Source organism: Zophobas morio, unplaced genomic scaffold, assembly GCF_036711695.1.
Source record: "Zophobas morio isolate AGI-343-1 ecotype UQ-CSIRO unplaced genomic scaffold, CSIRO_AGI_Zmor_V1 ptg000010l, whole genome shotgun sequence".
Taxonomy (NCBI): Eukaryota; Metazoa; Arthropoda; class Insecta; order Coleoptera; family Tenebrionidae; genus Zophobas; species Zophobas morio.
The window spans coordinates 4,790,006-4,806,397 of record NW_026972115.1 but is presented as its reverse complement, the minus strand read 5'-3'; positions in this window follow the sequence as shown (position 1 = coordinate 4,806,397).

The following is a 16,392-nucleotide window of genomic DNA, read 5'->3' as shown; positions in this document are numbered from 1 at the left end:
TCTTTTCTTAGAGAGTATTTAATTTGCCAAAATCTGTCCTATCTTAGCAAGTAATAGCCCCACCCACCCCGCCCTCTGTTCCTCTATTTTCTTACTACTGGGGCTGTAATAATTAAACCATTTTTTATAAACACTCTGTATATGGAAATTTAATTTCATTTTTACCGCAACAAAGCGCGTACCTTTATGTATCTCCTCAAAATATTGTAACACAGATTTTAGTTTAATATTTAATAACCCTATTGCGATTTTTTGGTAGTCTTCCATTGCTAAAAAATTTCAAGAAAATTGGAATGGCGTGGCAACATCGCATCGGAATTTCAAAAATAAATTGTGATTATAAAGTTTAAGACGAAATAAATTAGACTATGTAAAAATATATAGAGTGTTCCATTCGAAAAACTAAGTTATGTTACATCTTGAAAACAGAACACTCTGTATATTTGAAAGTAAGTTGAGCGTATAACCTTTAACTTTCTTACGGTTTTTTACAGTTTTTCAAGACAAAGTTTATACTATATGATTAAAAAAAAAGTCGTCTAGTACTTGGTAAGATAAGATTGATTTTGGCAGATGACATATCCTCTGAGAAAAGAGAAGGTGGGTGGGTGGGGCTAGTATTTGTTAAGATAAAACTGATTTTGTTCCTATTAATCTTGTTAAAACTTGTGAAATTTAAACGTGTTAAATTGCAAATTTCGATAGTAACGAATTCAATTCCTCAGTCTATCCGAAATGTGCAAAACATGATGAGTTGTTACTTGTGATTTATCATTGCATTCATATTTTTAGATTTGCTTATACAGGTCGCTCAAAAAAAAATTAATGAATGCGTCAATTTATTTTATTGATTAAATCAGGAACGGTTCACCCCATTTTCCCAGAAAATTTTGGGAATACAATACTGTTATTTTTAGTATTACAGTGCACCAATCCAAGGCGGCCTTGCAAAAATGTTAATGATGTCCATCACAAAATTCTGTAAAGTAAAAACTCAACTTAGAAATACTGGTTATGTTTCACTGTACTTTCGGTGCGAGGGAATTTCTACCGAAACAGCTTTCGATCAATTTTTTTAAGAATGTAAAACTTCTCGGGGGTCCTAATTGTCTTGTTTTAACAATGGGAAACCTTCTCGAAATTTAATGTTGGAAGAATTGTTGACAACACCAACTGTAATGCCAATATAATTTTAAAAATAAATTTCATGGTTTACTCAACGACTTTTTTTTCCAGTACTTGGAAACAAAGGATATTTTGTTGGCTTTTACCGATACGAAATTTGGATTAACCAGGAAGGTTTTGAGATCGTTTTTGACCAAAATCCCATTTTATTCCTGTTTGAAATTTTAGATAAAAAACAGCGTCCATTATTTTCGAAAATTTATAATATTTCTTTTACATTTCAAGCAAGAAACGGAAAAACAAATACAATGTTTGTTATTTTAAAATCTAGTAGACTAGAATACTGGATTGTGATATTTAAGATTTTCAAAAAGGTCAAATTTCAGATTCCTTCAGGATAATAGTGAAACTACTGAAAATATTATATTACTTGACCGAATTCGGGTCTTGTTAATTAAATTAGATAGTGTGATTTTGTAACACAACACAAACATAGTTTTAGATAGTTAATTTGTATGAAACAGGAAACAGTTTTTTATTCAGAGGAAACGTATTTATTTCACTTTCGAAAATAATAAAAGAAAAACAATTAAAAAACTCAAACTTTAACTACGATAATTTTTTTTATAATTTTGATGAAAATATTGAAAATATTTGACCTCTCAGGGACCAACAACGCCCCCACTGACTTTACCCTACCTAATAAAAATTACATTCCCTCTATTTGAATTTTCAAGCGGCGTCAAATTTATGCACACAATCAATTTTCTTCGCCCAATAAAATTCCTCCGGCGCGCAATCCAGGCCTGAAAATCACCGACTCGCCCCGTGAGTGTTATTAGTTTATGAATATAAATCGATTCGCTTAAAATTTCCATAATCCCCTTAATTTTTAATCGGTCTTTTTCGACCGGAAACCATCCGCCGTGTGCCATCACGAAATGTCACTTGGCGACAGTCTTAATAATTCCATAAGTGACATTTCTCGTGTCCTCCGGAGCCGTAATTGGAAAGGATAATTTCAGCGTCTTAATATTGAAGCTCCCATTAATTTTTAATAAACGCAACACTTGAAATTTAATAAAGGCGATGTTTACTCCGGGATCACGAAGCAACAATTAGCCGGAGAAAAGTGCGCTCGACTGGGCCCTAAATTAGCGCCGCCAAATTAAAAACGGTGGGTTTTCGGGGCACAAAGGTCGCAATCGATTCTAGTCCTAGCTGGGTGATAGAAAAAATCGTAAACAAAGTTGAGCAGGGGGTTTTTGAGCCAATTCGAAGGAATTTCTTGCGTATTATTATGTTACACGGTAATGGCGTAGCCCCGGGACGAAGTGCATTAAAATATCAAGTATCTATAACATATTTACATCAACATTTGCATTCCGGTTTGAAAACAAACAACTCTGCTACAAATAGTTCCGTTGTTAGATCGAAATCGATACAAACAGAGCGGCCAACAAAAATCCGGATGGGTAATATAGCGGGGGATTTTCTAACGGTATGGACAGGTGTGACGGGGAATCAATAATGAATCACCCCGATTCCAGAACTGAGTGATTCACTAGCTAAATCCATTGTGGGCCGGTACGGGAGCTTTTACTTTCGTTGTGGCGATTAAATTTTTGAATGTCCACATTTCCGGCTCGTTATCTAATGGAAAATAAGTATAAATAAGTGCACGGGGTTTATCTTATCGCGCTATCACAAAATGATCAGCCCCTATTAAAATTTATTTTATAAATATACACACATGATTGATAATAAGTGCTTGCGCTTTATCTAAATCCCCTAGTTTGTCAAAGCTCTTGGCACCTGTCTCTGGTTTTCGGTATTTTCGGAGGCCACATCAACAATGTTGTTCAGCGAAAGTGGCTATTTCATCATTTTTTGGTTTCAGCTGTCGGCGAGGATTTTATTGGAGTACGATAAAGTTTTAGGTTGGAAGTTGGAATTCGACCAAGCGGGCTTTAAGTATGAGGGGTGAAGTATTTGAAAGGGAAAAAGGTGCTATTTTACATTGGCAATACATAGAGCTCGGAGATTCTTTAAAATTGATCCAATCAAAACGTCGGGTGCCCCTGAGATTTTTTAAAACTACTTCAAAAATAAAACACCAAGCTCTCTAAGATTCTTCTAAATTCACAAAACACCAGGTGACCCTAAGATTCCTTCAAATTCTTTTAAAACCAAATCACCAGTTGCCCGTGAGATTCTTTAAAATTACTTTAAATACAAAGCGTTCGATGCACCAGAGATTTTTTAAAATACTTCAAAAATAAAACATCCATGTGCTCCTGAGATTCTTTCAAAAACAAAACACAAGGTGCCATTGAGATACTTTAAAACTACTTCAAATAAAAAGAGTTCGATTCCCCAAAGATTCTTTAACCTACTTCAAAAATAAAACACCAGGTCCTCTAAGATTCTTCTAAATTTACAAAACACCAGTTGCCCGTGAGATTTTTTTAAACCTTCTTCAAATACAAAGCGTCCGATGCCCCAGAAATTCCTTCAAAAACAAAACACAAGTTGCCCCTACTTCAAAAATAAAACACCAGGCTCTCTGAGATTCTTCTAAATTCACAAAATACCAGGTGCCAAATTCTTTTAAAAATGAAACACCAGTTGCCCATAAGATTCTTTAAAACTATTTCAAAAACAAAACGTCGGGTGCCCCTGAGATTCTTTAAAATACTTCAAGAATAAAACACCAATCCCCCTGAGATTCTTTCAAATTCTTCTGAAACAAAATACCAGTGGCCCCTGAGATTTTTTAAAAATACTTCAAAAAGAAAACTTTGGATGCCTCTGAGATTCTTTAAAATACTTCAAAAATAAAACACCAGGTGTTCCTTAGATTCTTTATAACTACTTCAAAAACAAAAACGTCGGGTGCCCCTGTGAGTACTTACTTCAAAAATAAAATACCAAGTCCCCCTGAGATTCTTTAACACTACTTCAAAAATAGAACGTCTGAAACTTTGAGAGTTCTTTAAATTCGTTAAAGAGTAGAACCTCATATGCCCCTGAGATTTAAAACCACTTCAAAAAGTAAGCATCAGAGGCCCATGGATTTCTTTAAATGCTTAAAAATATAAAAACAACAAGGATCCTCAACATTCTCTCAAATTCTTTTAAAAATAAAACATCAGGTCCCCCTGAAATTCTTTCAAATTCTTCTAAACTACTTCAAAAACCAAACGTTGGATGCCTCTGAAATTCTTTAAAAAACTTCAAAAATAAAACACCTGGCGCCCCTGATATTCTTTAAAACGACTTAAAATACAAAACGTCAGGCGGCCCTGAAATTCTTTAAAATACTTTAAAAATAAAACACCAGGCCTACTGAGATTCTTCTAAATTCACAAAACACCAGGTGCTCCTCCAAATTCTTCTAAAAACAAAATACCAGTTGCCCCTGAGATTTTTTAAAACTACTTCAAAAACAAAACGTCGGATGCCTCTAAGATTCCTTAAAAAACTTCAAAAACAAAACATCAAATGCCCTGAGGTTCTTTAAAATACTTCAAAGATAAAACACCAACTGCCCTGAGACTCGTTAAATTTACTTCGAAAGTAGAACGTCTGAATCCTCTGACATTCTTTAAATTGTTTAAAAAATAAAACACCAGGTGTCCCTTAGATTCTTTAAAACTACTTCAAAATAAAAAAATTCCCGGGAAAAGACTCTTTCAAATATCGTTTAAAAACAAAATATCAGGTACTCTGAGATTTTTTAAAACTACTTAAAAAATAGAACTTCTGAAATTTCCGAATGTATAAAATACTTTAAAAAACAAAACATTAGGTGCCTTTGAGATTCTTTAAAACTACTTCAAAAACAAAACGTCGGGTGCACTTGAGATTCTTTAAAATTGGTCCACAATTGAAACGTTGGCTGCCTCTGAGATTCTTTAAAATATTTCAAAAATAAAACTCCAAGTGTTCCTTAGATTCTTTAAAACTACTTCAAAAACAAAACACCTGAGGCCTCCGAGATTCTTTAAACTCTTGAAAAAACAAAACACTAGATGCCTCTGAGATTCTTTAAAACTACTTCAAAAACAACAAGTTGAATGTCCCCCAGATTTTTTAAAATAGGTCAAAAATAAAGCACTAGGTGTCCTTTAAAACTACTTCAAAAACAAAACATCCGGACATTTTTTAAAATTGGCCAAAATTAAAACGTCGGTTGCCTCTGAGATTGTTTAAAACATGTACTTCAAAAATAAAACACCAAGTCTTTTTGAGATTCGTTCAAATCCATTCAAAAACAAACACCAGGTGCCTCTGAGATTCCTTAAAACTACTTCAAAAACAAAACATTGGGTCCCCCGGAGATTCTTTAAATTTGGTCCAAAATTGAAACGTTGGCTGTCCCTAAGATTCTTTAAAATATTTTAAAAATAGAACACCAAGTGTCCCTTAGTTTCTTTGCATTCTTTAAAACTACTTCAAAAACAAAACGTCTGCTGCTGTGGAGACTCTTTAAAATATTTCAAAAATATTTGAAGGATTGAACTGTTTATAGATTATTTCAAATTCTTTCAAAAACAAACACCAAGTGTCTCAGAGATTCTTTAAAATTACTTTTGAAAATAGAACCCTTGAAACCCCTGAGAGATTCTTTAAATTGTTTAAAAAATAAAACATCAGGTGTTCCTTCGATTCTTTAAAAGTACTTCAAAAACAAAAAGCCGGGTGCCCCTGACATTCTTTAAAATATTTTAAAAATAAAAAACACCAAGTGTTCCTTAGTTTCTTTGCATTCTTTAAAACTACTTCAAAAACAAAACGTCGGGGTGCCGGGGAGATTCTTTAAAATACTTCAAAAATATTTGAAGCACTTATAAAATATGTATAGATTTTTTCAAATTCACTCAAAAACAAACAATAAGGTGTTCCTGAGATTCTTTAAAATTACTTTGAAAATAGAATGCTTGAAACCCTTGAGATTCTTTAAATTCTTTAAAAAATAAAACATCAGGTGTTCCTTCGATTCTTTAAAAGTACTTCAAAAAGAAAAAACCAGGTGCCCCTGAGATTCTTTAAAATACTTCAAAAATATTTGAAGTATTAAAATATGTATAGATTATTTCAAATTCTTTCAAAAACAAAAAACCAGGTGTTCCTGAGATTCTTGAAAATTACTTTGAAAATAGAACGCTTGAAACCCTTGAGATTCTTTAAATTGTTTAAAAAATAAAACACCAGGTCTCCCTTAGATTCTTTAAAACTACTTCAAAAATAAAATTCCCGTGAAAAGACTCTTTCAAATATCGTTTAAAAACAAAATATCAGGTACTCTGAGATTTTTTAAAACTACTTAAAAAATAGAACTTCTGAAATTTCCGAATGTGTAAAATACTTTAAAACACAAAACACTAGGTGCCCCTGAGATCCTTTAAAACTACTTCAAAAACAAAACGTCGGGTGCCCTTGAGATTCTTTAAAATTAATCCAAAATTGAAACGTTGGCTGCCTCTGAGATTCTTTAAAATATTTCAAAAATAAAACTCCAAGTGTTCCTTAGATTTTTTAAAACTACTTCAAAAACAAAACATCTGAGGCCTGCGAGATTCTTTAAACTCTTTAAAATACAAAACACTAGATGCCTCCGAAATTCTTTAAAACTACTTCAAAAACCACGAGTTGAATTCCTCCCAGATTTATTAAAATAGGTCAAAAATAAAGCACTAGGTGTCCTTTAAAACTACTTCAAAAACAAAACGTCCGGACATTCTTTAAAATTGGCCAAAATTAAAACGTCGGTTGCCTCTGGGATTGTTTAAAACATTTACTTCAAAAATAAAACACCAAGACTTTTTGAGATTCGTTCCAATCCATTCAAAAACAAACACCAGGTGTCTCTGAGATTCCTTAAAACTACTTCAAAAACAAAACATTGGGTCCCCGGAGATTCTTTAAATTTGGTCCAAAATTGAAACGTTGGCTGTCCCTAAGATTCTTTAAAATATTTTAAAAATAAAACACCAAGTGTCCCTTAGTTTCTTTGCATTATTTAAAACTACTTCAAAAACAAAGCATGGGAGATTCTTTAAATCCTTAAAAATATAAAAACAACAAGGATCCTCAAGACTGTTTCAAATTCTTTTAAAAATAAAACACCAAGTCCCCCTGGAATTCTTTCAAATTCTTTTAAACTACTTCAAAAACAAAACACCAGGTCCCCATGAAATTCTTTCAAATTCTTCTAAACTACTTCAAAAACAAAACGTCGGGTGCTGCGGAAATTATTTAAAATACTTCAAAAATATTTGAAGTATTAAAATGTTTATAGATTATTTAAAATTCTTTCAAAAACAAACAACCAGGTGTCCCTGAGATTCTTTAAAATTTCTTTGAAAATAGAACGCCCGAAACCCTAGAGATTCTTTAACTTCTTTAAAAAATAAAACATCAGGTATTCCTTCGATTCTTTAAAAGTACTTCAAAAACAAAAAGCCGGGTGCCCCTGAGATTCTTTAAAATACTTCAAAAATAAAACACCAAATCTTCCCGAGATTCTTTCAAACAAGTACTCCTGTTCCAAAAAAAAAAAACATTGGGTGCCTCTGAAATTTTTGATAAATAAATGAAACACCAAAACTCCACAAGATTCTTTTAAATTGTTTTCAAAAAAAAAACTTTCGAGGCCCATGAGATTCTTTAAATTCTTAAAAAAGATAAAAAACAACAAGGTCCTCAGAATTTTTATCAAATTCTTACAAAAACAAAACACCAAGTGCTCTTGAGATTCTTTAAAATATTTTAAAAATAAAACATCAAGTGTTCCTTAGTTTCTTTGCATTCTTTAAAACTACTTCAAAAACAAAAAGTCGGGTGCCGAGGAGATTCTTTAAAATACTTCAAAAATATTTGAAGTACTTATTAAAATATGTATAGATTTTTTCAAATTCTTTCAAAAACAAACAACCATTCTTTAAAATCACTTTGAAAATAGAACGCCTGAAACCCTTGAGATTCTTTAAATTCTTTAAAAAATAAAATAAAACATCAGGTGTTCCTTCGATTCTTTAAAAGTACTTCAAAAACACCAAGTCTCCCTGAGATTTTTTTAAATTCTTTCAAAAACAAAACACCAAGTACCCCCGAGATATTTTACATTCTTTTCAAAAAAAAAAACCACTGAGTGCCTCTGAAATTTTTAACAAATAAATAAAACACCAAAAGCTGGCAAGATTCTTTTAATTTTTTTTTAAAAAGAAAACTTCGGAGGCCTATGGGATTCTTTAAATTCTTAAAAAAATAAAAAAGAACAAGGTCGTCAAGATTTTTTCAAATTCTCACAAAAATAAAACACCAGGAGCCCCCTCGATTTTTTTACATTCTTTCAAAAAAAAAAAAAAAACAACAGTGGGTGCTCCTGACATTTTAAAAAAATTAGTAAAACACCAAAGGCCCTCCGGATTCTTTTAAATTCGTTCAAAAACAAAACACTAGATGAAGATTTTTTAAAACTGCGTCAAAAATAGAACGTCTGAAAAAATCAATGCATGTTCTGAATTTGCAACGTTTGGTTTCGCCTTGCGTCCTTTTGTTACTTCAGCTGAAACTCAAATACATTGGGTGTTCAATTGAAAGAGTGATCAAGTTGGCTTTGATTTTTTAAAGCTGTTGTGAAGTATGTCTACAATTAACCTAAAATTTAATTGATGACAGCTGACAACAGGAAATGTCAATTATATACACAGTGTAGATTAATAAATAAACACATGCGTTTTTCGCAATTTTTTCAATTGAACACCTGTTATATCCAGTCCTGTTTTCGTCTTGGAGTTCTATGAAACTAAATTAATATTATATTCATTTCATTATCAAAAGATTGTATTTCTAAAATTTTGAATCATGTAACCAAAGTGGTAAAATTTGATATGTATTGTATTTTCTGAATGATGATATATGAAATATAATCTAAAATTATTCTCTGGATTTCTGAAATACTAGGTAAGTAAAAATAAACAAAAAGTTTCTAGACATCTTATTGTTGCTTGTGGTATTAGCTAGTTTTTCTAATTAAAAAAATTAGAACAGAGTGAAACTGCACAAAATTTCAGTTTCCTCAACTATATCAGAATTGCTCTGTTCACACTGTTAAAATTTTTTGGTCCGATGAGGTAGATTTAAAAAATTAGCCCCACGAATATTTCACCAGAATTATTTGGAGAAATAACAACTGAAAAAAATGGAAAAATTGAAACACATCGTTCGCTTTTTCCTAAATGAAGTCCATCAGATGCAGTGTAATTATTTGGCACCCTGCTGACCCCCAAACGAGTTTCCGCCTGCTCCGCCGCATCTCTCTCTTCTTCTTCTCCGTCTGGCCCGGGGTCTGGCAGATAACCCAGCAACAATGGAACCAAAAACCGATTTGCATATTTACGAAGCTAACAATGCGCTTCGAAGGTGACACATACGCGTACATACGTCACGGCATGTGTGCCATAATAGTAAATGGGGTGGCACCCCTGGCAGCTGGCGGGCACGTGGAAGCCCCCTCACCAGCGCACACCTGGCCTTCTCCAACAATCGCCCTGTGATTACCCCGCATTCCTAATGCCACTTACAGTTATAAATTTTCCGTAAAAATCCGCGAATTCCGCGATTTATCGCCGGGTAATGAGAAAGTGCTCCAAACAACCATATCGAGTATCTCAAAGGCTTAATCGCTCCGCGCCGGATAATAACAGGCCCCTGGGAGGATTAACAGAAATTTATGGTTATTAAAGCCAAATATTACAAGGCTTTTATTATAAGTAATTGAATTCTATTCTGCCGTTTGGCGAGGGGTAAGTGCTCCGAGTCACGGCACCTTATCTCGTTAAACTTTAAATAGACGAAAATAAAACTCCACCATGAATGGGTGACGTCAGTGTGACGTAAGGACCTTTTCTTCAAGGTCCTCAAGGCGCTGGCGTCACAAGGAGACAGGTGCGTTGGGCTCTGACTCACGATATGTAATGACAGGAGGGGCGTTTTTGAATTTTAACATACCTTAAGCCACGTGCCGACCCAGCACGTGCACCCTAAGAAAGCTTTTATTGGTACCCTTCACGGAAGATCAATTTCGACACACACAAATTCGTCCTGAAACGCAATCGAACAAATCCAGTTTCTCCGATAAATTGCTAGATACTGTTAAAAAATAGGGGTGGATTTATAATTAATTAATCGCGTGTAAGACACAACCATTGTCCAGGTGTGATTTTTCGAGATGGTCCAGATTTCGGGAATTCGGGGCAGAGTGTCCATATGGTGCGTAAAACAGCGTGTCGTTGCGCATCAAACCATAACCAATGGGTACATTTTTCACCAAGTAAAAACCCTAATCGAGCGAGGTATCAAAAATAATTTCACTAGGAAAGGGGATGATATGGTTGATGAGACCTAATCAGGATGCAGTCGCCCGTTTCTAATGGAATGTTTTCAGACATGGGTGATTCGGGGGCTCTTCTTTTAGCAGTGTGATGATTTTGATTAATTGGGGAGCGTTGATGCAACAGGAACTACGTGTTAGGCGAAGGAAAATGGAGCATTGTGGGTTGACACGCTAAATAAACTGACGTTTTGGGTGGTTTAGGGGTGTTTTATTTTTTTATTAGAAAAAACAAACTGCTATGAGTGTCAAAAGCAACAGTAAATCCAGAAACTTTTTTTTATTTTTGTCTGCTGTGATATTTTCAATTAATTTGAATTTTCTATTAGTTTTTTGTATTTTAAAAATTATTTACTACCTCTTATTCAGACTTTCACATTTATTATATTGGATTATGAACCCGATTTTTTAAAATGAATATAATTTCGTAATTTTCAAAATTCTGAATCTTATTTATTAGATATCTTTGCACTTACCGACGACGTTTAAAAGAGAAAAATCCCCACTTGGCTCATTGATATTTCTCCTATTAGTACAATTTTTCTGACACAAAAACTCGTCCAAGTAATTGTCACAAAAATAAATATGTTGTGAAACATTTTCGAAAAATTAAATGTTCCTCTTTTTGTTAGTTTTGTGTTTTTGAAGTTATAAATACTTGCCATTTCAAAAGTTGATAATTTTAAACGCGAGGCGAAATCGGGCGCTGCAAATTTTTAACAGAAATTGAAACTTTTTTAAAGAATTTGAATCAATCTGAACAAGAATCTGAACAAGAATTAAAGAATCTCAAGCAGGGGCACTAACATTTTCTTTTTGATGTAGTTTTAAAGAATCTCAGAGGCACTTGGTGTTTTGTTTTTGAAAGAATTTGAAAAAATCCGCAGAACCCTTGGTGTTTTATTTTTTCAAGAATTTAAAAAGTTTCCTGGTGTTTCATTTTTAAAGAATTTTCAAAAATCTCAAGTACACCCGACGTTTTGTTTTTGAAGTAGTTTTAAGAATCTTAGGGTCGCAGACGTTTGTTTTTGAAGTGGTTTTAAAGAATCTCAGGGCGCCACACATTCGTTTTTGAAGTTGTTTTAAAGAATCTTAGGGCCCCCCATGTTTGTTTTTGAAGTAGGTACATAGTTTTAAAGAATCTTAGAGTCATCTGGTGTTTTATATTTTGAAAAATTTTAAAAATCTCAAAAGCGCAGGCGTTTTATTTTTGAAGTAGTTTTAAAGAAACTCAGAAGCACCTGGTGTTTTGTTTTTGAAAGGATTTGAAAGAATCCAGAGGACCCTTGGTATTTTATTTTTTCAAGGATTTCAAGAGCTTCCTGGGCCTCAGATGTTTTATTTTTGAAGTAGTTTTAAAGAATCTCAAAGGCACCTGATGTTTAATTTTTTTAAGAATTTTAAACATTCAGAGATTTCAAAGGTTCTATTTTTTAAGTAGTTATAAAGAATCTTAGAGGCCTCTGGTGTTTTAGTTTTTAAAAAATTGAAAGAATCTCAAAGGCTCCTCATGTTTTATTTTTTAAATAATTCAAATAATTTTCAAGGGATTCAGACGGTTTGCTTTTGAACTGGTCTTAAAGAATCTCAGGACCTCAGACGTTTATTTTTGAAGTAGTTTTAAAGAAACTCAGAGGCACCTGGTGTTTTGGTTTTGAAAAGATTTGAAAGAATCCTGAGGGCCGTTGGTATTTTATTTTTTGAAGGATTTCAAGAGCTTCCTGGGCCTCAGATGCTTTGTTTTTGAAGTAGTTTTAAAGAATCTGAGAGGCACCTGGTGTTTTATTTTTAAAGTATGTATTTTCAAAAATCTCAGAGGCACCCGACGTTTCAATTTTGGACCAGTTTTAAAGAATCTCAACGGCACTCTACGTTTTGTTTTTGAAGTAGTTTTAAAGAATCTCAGAGGCCCCTGGTGTTTTACTTTTTAAAGAATTTCAAACATGCAGAGATTTCAGAGGTTTTATTTTTTAAGTACATATGTAGTTTTAGGGGCACCTGCTGTTTTAGTTTTTAAAAAAATTGAAGAATCTCAGAAGCACCTGATGTTTTGTTTTTAAAAGAATTTGAAAGAATCCCGAGGGCTCTTGATAGTTTATTTTTTCAAGGATTTAAAAAGTTTCCTGGGCTTCCGATGTTTTATTTTTGAAGTAGTTTTAAAGAATCTGGGAGGCACCTGGTGTTCTATTTTTAAAGAATTTTCAAAAGTTTCAAATGCACCCGACATTTCAATTTTAGACCAATTTTAAAGAATCTAAAGGACATCCGACGTTTTGTTTTTGAAGTAGTTTTCAAGAATCTCAGAGGCACCTGGTGTTTTATTTTTGAAATAGTTTTATAGAATCTCAGAGGTATCTGGTGGTTTATTTTTGAAAGAGATTGAAAGAATCCTGGGGTTGGTGTTCTATTTTTAAAGAATTTTCAAAAATTTCAGAGGCACCCGATGTTTCAATTTTGGACCAGTTTTAAAGAATCTAAAGGCACCAGACGTTTTGTTTTTGAAGCAGTTTTAAAGAATCTCAGAGGCACTTGGTGTTCTGTTTTTTAAAGAATTTTGAACATTCGGAGATCTCATAGATTCTATTTTTTAAGTAGTTTTAAAGAATCTTAGAGGCACCTGGTGTTTTATTTTTAAAAATATTCAAAAATCTCAGAGGCACCAGACGTTTTGTTTTTGAAGCAGTTTTAAAGAATCTCAGAGGCACTTGGTGTTCTATTTTTTAAAGAATTTTAAACATTGGGATATCTCAGAGGTTCTATTTTTTAAATAGTTTTAAAGAATCTTAGAGGCACCTGGTGTTTTATTTTTAAAAAATGTTCAAAAATCTCAGAGGCACCCGACGTTTCATTTTTTAAATAGTTTTAAAGAATCTCTCAGAGGCATCTGGTGGTTTATTTTTGAAAGAGTTTGAAAGAATCCTGAGGTCCCTTGGCATTTTTTTTTTTCAAAGATTTATAAAGAGTTTCCTAGGCCTCCGATGTTTTGTTTTTGAAATAATCTGAGAGGCACCTGGTGTTTTATTTTTAAAGCATTTTCAAAATTTTCAGAGGCACCCGACGTTTCAATTTTGGGCCAATTTTAAAGAATCTAAGGGCACCAGACGTTTTGTTTTTGAAGCAGTTTTAAAGAATCTGATAGGCACCTGGTGTTTTTTTTTAAAGATTTTTCAAAAATTTCAAGGGCACTCGACGTTTTGTTTTTGAAGTATAGTGTTTTATATTTTAAAGAATTTTAATCATTCAGAGATTTCAGGGGTTCTATTTTTTAAGTAGTTTTAAAGAATCCTATTAGAGGCATCTGTTTAGTTTTTAAAAAATTTAAAGAATCTCAAAAAAAAGCCCCAGGCGTTTTATTTTTGAAGTAGTTTTAAAGAATCTTAGAGGCATCTAGTGTTTCATTTTTTAAAGAATTTTAAACATTCAGAGATTTCGGAGGTTCATTTTTAAGTAGTTTTAAAGAATCTTAGAGGCACCTGGTGTTTTATATTTTAAAGAATTTTAATCATTCAGAGATTTCAGGGGTTCTATTTTTTAAGTAGTTTTAAAGAATTTTAGAGGCACCTGGTGTTTTAGTTTTTAAAAAATTTAAAGAATCTGAAAAGCCCCGCACGTTTTATTTTTGAAGTAATTTTAAAGAATCACAGAGGCACCTGATGTTTTATTTTTTAACGAATTTTAAAGATTCGGAGATTTCAGAGGTTCATTTTTTAAGTAGTTATAAAGAATCTTAGAAACCCATGGTGTTTTAGTTTTTAAAAAATTGAAAAAATTTCAAAGGCTCCTGATTTTTCATTTTTGAAATAATTTAAATAATCTTCAAGGGCTTCAGACAGTTTGCTTTTAAAGTAGCTTTAAAGAATCTCAGGACCTCAAACGTTTATTTTTGAAGTAATTTAAAAGAATGTCAGGGACACATGGTGTATTTTATCTTTTCAAGAATTTAAATAATCTTCAGGGACTTCAGACGTTTGGCTTTTGAAGTAGTTTTAAGAATCTGAAGGCCCAGACGTTTGTTTTTGAAGTAGATTTAAAGAATCACAGGGCGCCACACGTTTGTCTTTGAATTGGTTTTAAAGAATTTTAGGGCCCCGCATATTTGTTTTTGAAGTACATAGTTTTAAAGAATCTTGAGGCACCTGGTGCTTTAGTTTTTAAAAAATTTCAAGAATCTCAAAAGCCCCAGACGTTTTATTTTTGAAGTAGTTTTAAAGAATCTGAGAGACACCTTGTGTTTTATTTTTAAAGATTTTTCAAAAATCTCAGAGGCATCCGACACTGCAATTTAGGTCCAATTTTGAAGAATCTCAAGGGCACTCGAAGTTTTGTTTTTGAAATATGTAGTTTTAAAGAATGTCAGAGGCACCTGGTATTTTATTTTTTAAAGAATTTTAAATATTCAGAGGTACTATTTTTCAGTAGTTTTAAAGAATCTTAGAGGCACCTAATGTTTTAGTTTAAAAAAAAATTAAGAAATCCCCAGACATTTTATTTTTGAATAAATAAAATAGTCTTAAAGAATCTCAAGGCACCTGGTGTTTTGTTTTTTAAAGAATTTTCAAAAATCTCAGAGGCACCCGACATTTCTATTTTGGACCAATTTTAAAGAATCTCAAGGGCACCCGACGTTTTATTTTTGAAATAGTTTTAAAGAATCTCAGAGGCACCTGGTGTTTTATTTTTTAAAGAATTTTATACATTCAGATATCTTAGAGGTTGTATGTACTTTTTAAGTAGTTTTAAAGAATCTTAGAGGCACGTTTTAGTTTTTCAAAAATTTGAAAAATCAAAGGCCCCAGACGTTTTATTTTTGAAATAAGTAGTTTTAAAGAATCTCAGAGGCACCTGGTAGTTTATTTTTTAAAGAGTTTGAAAGAATCCAAGGTGCCTTGGTATTTTATTTTTTCTCACGGGTACCCGACATTTTAATTTTGGACCAATATTAAAGGATCGAAATTCGGTATTCTGCAAAAAAATTAATCTCACGTAGACAGATTTTTTTTATATTTTTTACTCAAAAAGCACTTAAGGGTGTGTTACCAATTTAAACCTGTGAATATGTGATTATTTTCACCACAAATATAAAAATTAAGAGACAACTAGACGAGTTTTCATTAGTTAAATTTAGTTAAACGTTAGAAATAAATAAACATCGAATTGTTCGCTTCTCATCCCCACAGATTTTATTTCCATAGCCCCCACTCGCCACTCTCCCCCATCTCAGAATTCGATTGTCTTGCGTCCTAATCGCACTCAAAACCATAAAATACCCGCATTATAATTATCATCCTGAATTTTAACACATGTTCTTCTTGTAACAACCATTCGCTCGTCGCCGCGAAACCCGCCCCTATGTCCCCTCGCATACGTAACCTGCGCATACCTGCCCGAGCAGTTTGGCCCTAAATGACGCATACCCGCACGGCAATGATCTTGAACTTGTCGAACATTCACTAACCTTTGTTGTTTTTATCTGTGAATATTTTTGCCGGACGAAAGTGATAGGGGCGGTTCGAGAACAAAGAATTATATTGCGAATCACTGCCATTCCCGGCCAATTAAGGACAGCTCAAGAGGCCATATGGCCACAGTGACACCGTGTATTGAGCGTGTATTTGGATTCCCCTTCGCCTTTTTTTCTATGAAGCCCCTGGCATCGGTCCATCAAACACTTCCTAAAGCGAGGCGAACTGTTTGCTCGGTTATGGTGCTTGCACATGAAGAGGCGAAATTGGGATTTTGTTATGTTTTTTGATAGTCTATTATCTAATCGGTACTTTACGGGTAGTACGATTATTAAATTGGTGAGGTAGTTGATGTGGAAGCACTTGTTTACAAAATAAGTGAATAAATTGAACTAATCTGGGGCA